We start from the raw sequence: 8,431 nt of genomic DNA on the forward strand, positions 1-8,431 counted from the left end.
TGTGCCCATGTCGCGCTCATCAAGTCAACTCCTCATCACATTCAGATGATTCTCAAAGGGGTTGTAAACTTTATATTCAGGGGAAACGTGAGATTTAAAAAAAATAAAAAATAAAAAATAACAGTCATGCATAACTCCTAAAAGCAGCAATGGTGCTGAAAACACAGAGAGACAAGTGACAAAGAAGGCGAAACCAGAACCCACAAACTATCGGGTGAATGCAGAAGATTATGTGTTTTAATGGGATTTATGTCCACGAATTGCAACCCCCAAATCTGAAAGTGTTATTCAGTTACAATGTTGTTTAATAAATAAGACGCTAATGGCACAATGCTGCCTTGTACCTCTTTTTTTTCTACCAAAAATGTTGTGTGCTGGTCAGGGGGTACTTGGCTGAAAAATTATTTCAAAGGGGGTTCATTAGAGAAATAAGTTTGAGAACCAATGCTCAAGACCAACCACATCTAGACTCCTTAGGGGGGTTCCCTACTTTGCAACGGATACAATACTTTGGAAGTCACAGTCAAGAGTATCCATGATCTTATACCTGAACCTGAATTGGTTGATATCGTATTTTTAGCATGTACATTTTTGTTAAGTCAGGGAAATTAAAACAGTCAAGTAGGATTGTTCTACTTATTTGTGTTTACCTCTGAGTGACTGTTCCAAGTATAGACAACATCCTAAACAAGGGGCAGTAAGTGTCAGCTGGCCAACGCCCCACAAATATGTTTAGAACAAGGCACTGCTGTAAAAACCTGCCTTAATTCTTGTTTTTATGGCAGTAAAGATATCGCACTGGCTTAATGATTTAGCAACTGAAGAGCTTCCAGACGCCGACTCTAATTCAATTTCCTTTCCTGCTCATTAACTTATAGTCCAGTCATTAGTTAAAGGCAGTGCTGTTTGGATTGGCTCAGCATTTTGGGTAAATTAAGAGCAGGATGGTTTGTCAGGCTGATATACCCTGAGATCAGTGGATGAAATCCTTTGAGGTAATTGGACTTTTTCAGGAAGCTGCCAAACATGTTTTTGCGCTGTTTACAACAATTTACAAAGATGTTAAAGAGAAATGTTATGTTTGCCCCAAAGAAAAGCATTAACTCTCATCTGTTATGCTTAAAAGGAAGCCAGCTATAATTTTAGTAAATTCTGGTTTATTAAGTATTGATTACTTTGCTTTAATTTGCTGCTGCTTTAAACTTTTAGTGACAATCTACAAAGAATTTCAGTGACTTAGTGATGGGAAAAATGCTCCCATGTGCTTTCATCCCCTCCCAAGAGACTCCATCTTCTTCTGAAACAGATGAAGGTCAACTTTTAAGGCACTTTTTGAGATACTTTCATAACATCTCTAAGTTTTGGAAAGACTTTCCACCATTAACTCATTTATCCTCCCTTTACTCTGGTCTTATTGCCAAAATTATATATAATTTCTGACAGTGAGAGTGGGAAGCTGCTTCTGGCAGCAGGAGAACAGGAAGAACGCCAGGGAGTAAAGTTATATCTTTAATTAATTAACATGGACAATGTTATCTTTCTGACTTCAACGGCAGGTTTTTCAGCCAGAAGGCCCCAGTTGTAGGACGAATATAATATTAGCTCTGGAGGAGGAGTGTGAAATCACTGGAGATCACAGCCAACAGATTCATGTAAAAAAGTTGTCCTGTTGATGCACAAAGCAGCTGAACACATACAGTATATTTAAAAAGTAGACCTAAAACAAGAATAAATAAAAAAAGAAAAAAAATAGATAAGAAACAGGGCAGGATAGTAGTAAGTGTGTATGCTCTGAGGATTTTATGGTGCCTAGGTATGTCTGAAGTGGTACCAGGAACTTGTGCAAACAGCACATTAACAACAGATGTAGCATAAAGTAACTGCAACAGCACTATATGCAAAATGGCAGTATTACTGGTGCAATGTGAAAGGAGACAAGGTGCGATAAAAACGGTAGTCAAGGGCATTTTCTGGATCACACTGCTACCGTGATGCATGTGGTTATGTGTGAAGGCAGTCAGCTGATGCAGAAAAATCCATTCAGGGAAATCACACAAAATACAGGGAATTAAACACAAGCAAAAGGCTGGAGAGCATGAACAAACTAAGGCGACAGTGAAAAGCTGGTCTCTGAAACACTGGGCCTTATATACACAAGGGCTAATTACTAACTACACACAGGTGAGTGAAACAAAACACAGGTGAAACACATGAGGTAATCATCAAAGGCGGGAAAACTCAGGAAGTAAAACTAAAAGTAACACTAAACACAATGAGAACACATTTCAGAATAAAACAGGAACTCAACACAAACACATGAACACAAACCTGAAAGAATACTACACTATGCCCTAAACACAAGTAAACCATGCTTAAAATCCAAGATGTAACATAGGCTATTTGTGTCAACTGCAGTATAATATGATAGTAGTTGTTGTAGTTTACAACTGTTACAAAAAAGAGTGAAGATGATTCAATACCTACAATACAGATAACTCTTGCGTGTTGTTTTGGGGGTGAGTCATATATGTTTTGGAAGAGGCAAAAATTGACCTATTCAGTTATTTAGGTAAAGAAGGTTGTAAAACATAAAATGATAAAATGATCAATTAATGGGTTTACATTTGATAAATTCCAAAAAACACACACACACACACAGTCAGTGCATGTTGTACTACAATGAAGTGGGAGTTTGATTGTACTCATAATGTGGCACACTTTGGGACAAAGCAGCCTTTAAGCCGCTCAAGGCCCGCCTCGAGGCCTGAATCTAAACTTATCTGTCTGCCCTCCCACATAGCTCTGCTATTATTTTGTCTCTGTAGAACATAAGAAGACTAATTATATATTACTGCTTTTTTTTACTCACTGCATGAAAAAAAGGTATTTTTCCCCCATAACATGATCTAACCAGGGATCTGCACCAAAGCTATTTCTCCTTTTTCATTTTATTAATTTGTTTTTTGGGAATTCTGAATTAGAGATGTAGGAATGTAAATCAAGAACAGGTGGGTTAATAAGTGGTGCTTAGGGCTTGCATTTGAGCAAGTGAGATAGGAAGGCTGGCTTTACTGAGGTTCCATTCAGACTGAACACAAAGTAAAAATTAGAACAATAACATATGTGTATGAAATCAGTGGGAAGCCATGAAAAAAATTCTTCGCAATGTGCTCTGGGAAGGGCTTTTTGATCAGAAAACGGTATGCATAATTGTAGGCTGCACAAAGAAAGCAGCCTGAGGAAGTAGAAAACTGGCACCACACAAACCTATGCACAACAAATATGAAGATGGATGCTGTTAAAATGCCTACAGGGCCACACACTCTATCAATATTGGCACTGATAAAGCACTAAGTACTTGATATAAATTGACGTAATCCGTTTCAGCCAAAAAATAATATTTAAAATGGCATGAAGTTTAAGGCCATGAATATCATCGGGTGTGAGGAGAAATGTCTGCAGAGAAGATTCTTATTTCTGACATCAAAGTAGTTTCGAAAGTGCAATTTATTCCATATTTGGACATGCACAAAGCAGCTGAACATATATTTAAAAAGTGGAGCTAAATCAAGAATAAATAAACAAGAAAAATAAATAAGAAGCAGGCTATAGACAGAGTGATAGGACAGGATAGTAGTAAGTAGTAGGCTTTGAAGATTTTAGAGCAATTACTATCAGCATGGTGCAATGTGAAAGTTGACATGGTGTGATGCAATTGTTATACTGAAGTCTAGGGCATCTTCTGGATCACACTGCTACCATGTAGTTTTGAAAGTGCAATTTGTTCCATATTTGGACATCTTAGGTACAACACACACCAACCACAATACAGTGTAGTGTTGAGTATACACACACACACTCACACACAAATATATATAAGATAGATATAAGCTTAGATGTCAGATGAATGTACACATAACTTTTCGGGTAATTATGTGAGACATCGAGAGCTACAGCCATATTACTTTTGGAGCCTACACATGCCGTGTAGGCTCCAAAAGTATGCCACTACAAACTACACCCACCAACAGTAGAAGACAAAGACACGAATGCAGATGCCAAGCCATTTTAAGGACAGCCCAAAATTATGAAGCCCCATTAGTTTGAAAAATGTCCTCCTGGACCAAAAGCCCATTTTTTCTCAAAGTGTGTTATTCCAAAAACTACCATCGCTGCAAAGTCCCATTTCTCTAAAAATACACAGTTCCTGTTCAGTTTTTCAGCATTGATTTAGCCATTACTTTTTGATGCTTCTACTAACCTTTAGTAGCATTTCCCAGCAGGATATGAACAACCAATCATGAGTATTTTTACTAGCCCTTCAAAGTGTTTCTTAGCTGCATTTAGGTACCAATCACAGATGTTGTTCAGTAGGCCGTCCCTCTTATTGTTTCATGGACTTTTGTGCCACCAACGATGTGTGTTTTGAGCTAAAACGTTGTCTTTTCCTAACCATAATGTAACCTGCCTCAGCTCTAACTGCTAATGGTAAAAGACTGGGAGATACAGATATTTATTTCATCAGTGCATCAATCACCTTGTGGACCAGTAGTCAGAAGTTTAGGTCGCTACAGGAGAAAGGGTGTATTAGCAAAATACAATGAGTGACCGAGCAAAGAACCTCACACACATCAAAGGTAAGTTTTTAAGTGTGTTGTATTGTATTGAATAAGAAATGAAGTTGTAGAAAAAAATAAATAATAAAAAAAACGATTTTAGCTTTTCAGCTCTTCAGACATGAAGTATCAACCACAGTCCTCAATAAATCAGCCCTTTTTTCTTAAATAAATCACAGTCCCTGTGTAAATTCCAGTCTCTGTTTTTTGGGATGGCTCGCCACAACTACTGAGGTCCCGTTCTACCTTTACAGACAATCCCCAGACAGATACAATCCCCAGTAGAAGAAGATGTCTTGCAGATCAACACAGGAATCCATACAAGGGAACGGAAAGAAAAAGACCCGGCCTATAAAGGCCAAAAACAGGGTTACTGTGTTGTTCCCATAAACAAAATATACTTTTAAATTTAAATAAATACATATAAACACACAATTTTATGCATATACTTTGTAACACAGCTTCTTAATAATTACTTTAGCCACTTTTTACTGTAAATTCAATGAACTAAATACATTTCTCAGTATTAACATGAAGCAAAACAGCTGAACATTTCTTTCCCTCTTTTATCTTTTTTTCCCTACTGCCACTCACTTAAAAAAAAACACAGAATGAGGGCAAATGTAAACAAAACACTGTAATATAAAACATTTTTTTAACCACCACATTCATGGAAATAATGCCTCATTGATCCATATTAACATTAGCAGAAGCAGCACATTTCACTCAATTTATCAGACTAACTTCAGTAAAAGTTACTCACCAGAGGCTCACAGTTCATGTACACACACACACACTCCAGGCACAGGGCACAATACACGGCTCTCATCAGTCCAGGATCCCGCTTTTTAAGAGACAGGGACATGGGAGTTCAGTAACGTGTAACCTCTACAATTTAGCAATGGATGCGGCTAACGACTGGAGTTAGCGCCGAATGCTAATCAACACAACTCACTCTCTCCTCCGCTTCTGTTGTGAAACACACGGTCCGCTCATCTACCCACGGCAAAAAGGGAAGGCTCCACTCTCTGCTCTGACAATAAAAGTGACTTAAACTTAAAATATCTGGCCCTCTCAGACAAAAATCGGCATAGTCCGCAGCAGGAAGTTAGCACACACCGCTGCCTCGGAGACGATCCGACAGAGAGAGAGAGAAAAAACGGAAGCACGCAGGCACGTACGCCCTGGTGGCGTCTGATTGGTTACACTATCACGCGAACTCCTCATGTCACCCGAATCTTTTACACTTTCAGAAAGGCACATTCACCACACTTAAAATGAAATAAAATACTCTTTTAAAAACAAATAAATGAACTTGTGTGTGTTGATCTTTTTAATCTATTTATTAACATATTTATGATTTTTAACCATAAATCCTATTTATTCATTTTATGCAAGACTGTAACTTATCTGTCACAGGAAAAAATATGAATTTATTAATTTATTGGTCTAATTAATCAACTGGTGAACTGGACTGTTAATAAGGCCTGGTAACCTGGGTTACAATAAGCAAGTGTTTTTTGTTCCTAACCCACAGCATTGTTGATTGTTGATAAATGTCAGTTAACATTATCCATCTACAGATGGGCGAGCATTTTTTTTTAGCAAGTGGGCTGTCCAACTGCAGTTAGTGTTCCTTTTTTGGAGAAATGGGACTTCAGAGCAGTTGCTTGTTTTTGGGATAAGATGCTACCGAAGAAATAGGCTCTTGATCCAATGGGACATTCTTTGAACTAAGTGGGCTTCAGAATTTTGGGCTGTTTCAAAAACAGATAGTCCCCCTGACGCAAAGGTTATTTGAAACCTGCTTCAATACAGTGCTGAGGCCAAAAGGTAGTGATAATTGCAATCTTACCCTAATCTTAACCTCCTCTCTTTTAACCTAACATTTCATGGCTAAATACAGGCTAACTTTCCAAACCAGAGAGTGAGGGGGGCTGATCATGTAGGTATGGTGGGCAAGTGATGTAGCTGATAGGCAGGTCACCGAGCTGATCCAGCCATACCTACCATCCTGTGTGTCAGTATGTGGATTTATGTTAATGTGAGTGATCGTCTATCATTTGTACGTCAGCAAGTTTGTCAACCACCTCATGCTGATGTGATCTGGTGTGGTACTGCAAAGTCGAATAAGTTGACAGCTCCATAAGAATTTATTAGGAACATCTAATGGTAATGACCGTTGACATCAGCTGTCATATATTGTGTGCATCTACATCGCTGGCAATAACAACATAATTAAACGCCTAAGGGGCAAATGAAATTAAAGGCATTTGTAGCATGTCTTTGAAATAACAACTGGGACTGAAAAACCACAGATGAAGAATGAGTGACTCTAATTCCAAAATACGCAGAAGCTCCTTTCTTATTAGCATTGATTGTGCTTTAATGTCAAATTTTGTATACATTGAACTTCTACTCATAGAGGCTCTACAACAATTTCTGCACCAGTTTGTGAACATTGTTGTAGTTCTTTCTACCATTTGCAGCTCTCAGAAATCTACTACAACTTGAAGTTTTTGTTGCTCATATTCAAGGTTTGTACAATATGATGTGAATGTGGCATTATGAAGCTGTATTACCTGCACCACCTGTGGATACAAAACCGCTCAGCGAAGTGATGCACCTGAGGTCAGTTCTTCAATGGAATTATCAGCAGGTGCAAAGGTTCTAATAAACAAGCAATCCACACAGCAGACTCAAAAACGTCAAAGAAAACGTCTTCAAGGCAGCGCTGACCTTTCCTTTGCTACCTATAAAAGACATCAATAAAAAGCCTTAAAGAGATTATTTTTTTCTGCTACCCTTTGGTCTTCTGGGCTTAAAGTATGTGTAGAGTCTCTGTTTTTCCTTCTTTTTCCCCATGCTATGTCATCACTCCACATGTGGAGGGTCATCACAAGTTCACCAACACAACACAACATATACAGTTATGGGCATACTTGTTGAAATAAAGCTAACTCCTTTCTGTCGATTTTTCACCAATTAAAAGCTCTGACCATGTTGTGGTCACAGAACAATTTTAAAACTTGGCATTTACTTCAACACAGGCACCAATTTCAATTAAATTTAATCAAGTTAGGCTGATTTAAATTGAGCAGCAAAAATGAAAAAAAAAACATGACTCCAAAATATTGGAAACTTTTTTTTTCAGTAACATTTATTTTTAGCTTTGAGTGTGAAATCCTGTTTGATAAGGCCTGCAGGTAAGACCTTAGCCAGACAATCCATGACCAAAATAAATGGAGCTAGGCTTTTAAAGACGTCTCCTGCTTGGACAGTGATGGGTGCCTAAAGGCTCTTGCACCAACTTTGAGAAACCTGACCAGGAAAATGAATCAGTAACACTTTTCTTTCCTTTAACAACAATCACCGAGGTCTCTAAAAGTGGCAACTAAACTTATATCTGCTCACTGTGCTGGGACTGCTTCCAGCTGTGACCCCATGTGTTTCCATGAAGGGAAAACAGAAGGGCGCTAAAAAAAAAAAAAAAGCAAAACATCTGTAACAAAATCACAGGTTGTGTTGTACATGTGAAGGAAATGGGTGAAACAGTTTGGATTTGGGTTGCAAATTAGCTCCGAAGCTGCTTCGACTGCTGAGGGAGTCTCGAACAAGCAAGATGTGTTTCTGCTTTATGTGCTGTGAACCCACGTGTGTGTGTGTGTGTGTGTAAGTGTGTGTTTATATGTGTGTACATGTTGGCTTTCTTTTAACAGAATTTGTTGATCTTTTTTGCACAGCCAACTCACACCCTGCCCTATAATTAATGGAGCACTGGGAGCTTCTCCTCATATGCACTGACTGAGCGCTCA

At 38.3% G+C, this 8,431-nt stretch overlaps 1 long non-coding RNA gene across 1 annotated transcript; it reads right to left on the reverse strand.

The window, feature by feature from the left end:
- Positions 1-3,567: 3,567 nt before the first annotated feature.
- Positions 3,568-5,880, reverse strand: LOC121953026 (uncharacterized). The gene is made up of 3 exons (XR_006106475.2): positions 5,572-5,880; positions 5,380-5,460; positions 3,568-4,965 (listed from the first exon to the last, which is right to left on the reverse strand). It is a non-coding gene; the product is annotated as an uncharacterized LOC121953026 (long non-coding RNA).
- Between the last annotated feature and the right edge of the window lie 2,551 nt (positions 5,881-8,431).

This window comes from Plectropomus leopardus, chromosome 15, assembly GCF_026936395.1.
Source record: "Plectropomus leopardus strain MGB_pleo_1.0 chromosome 15, ASM2693639v1, whole genome shotgun sequence".
Taxonomy (NCBI): domain Eukaryota; kingdom Metazoa; phylum Chordata; class Actinopteri; order Perciformes; family Serranidae; genus Plectropomus; species Plectropomus leopardus.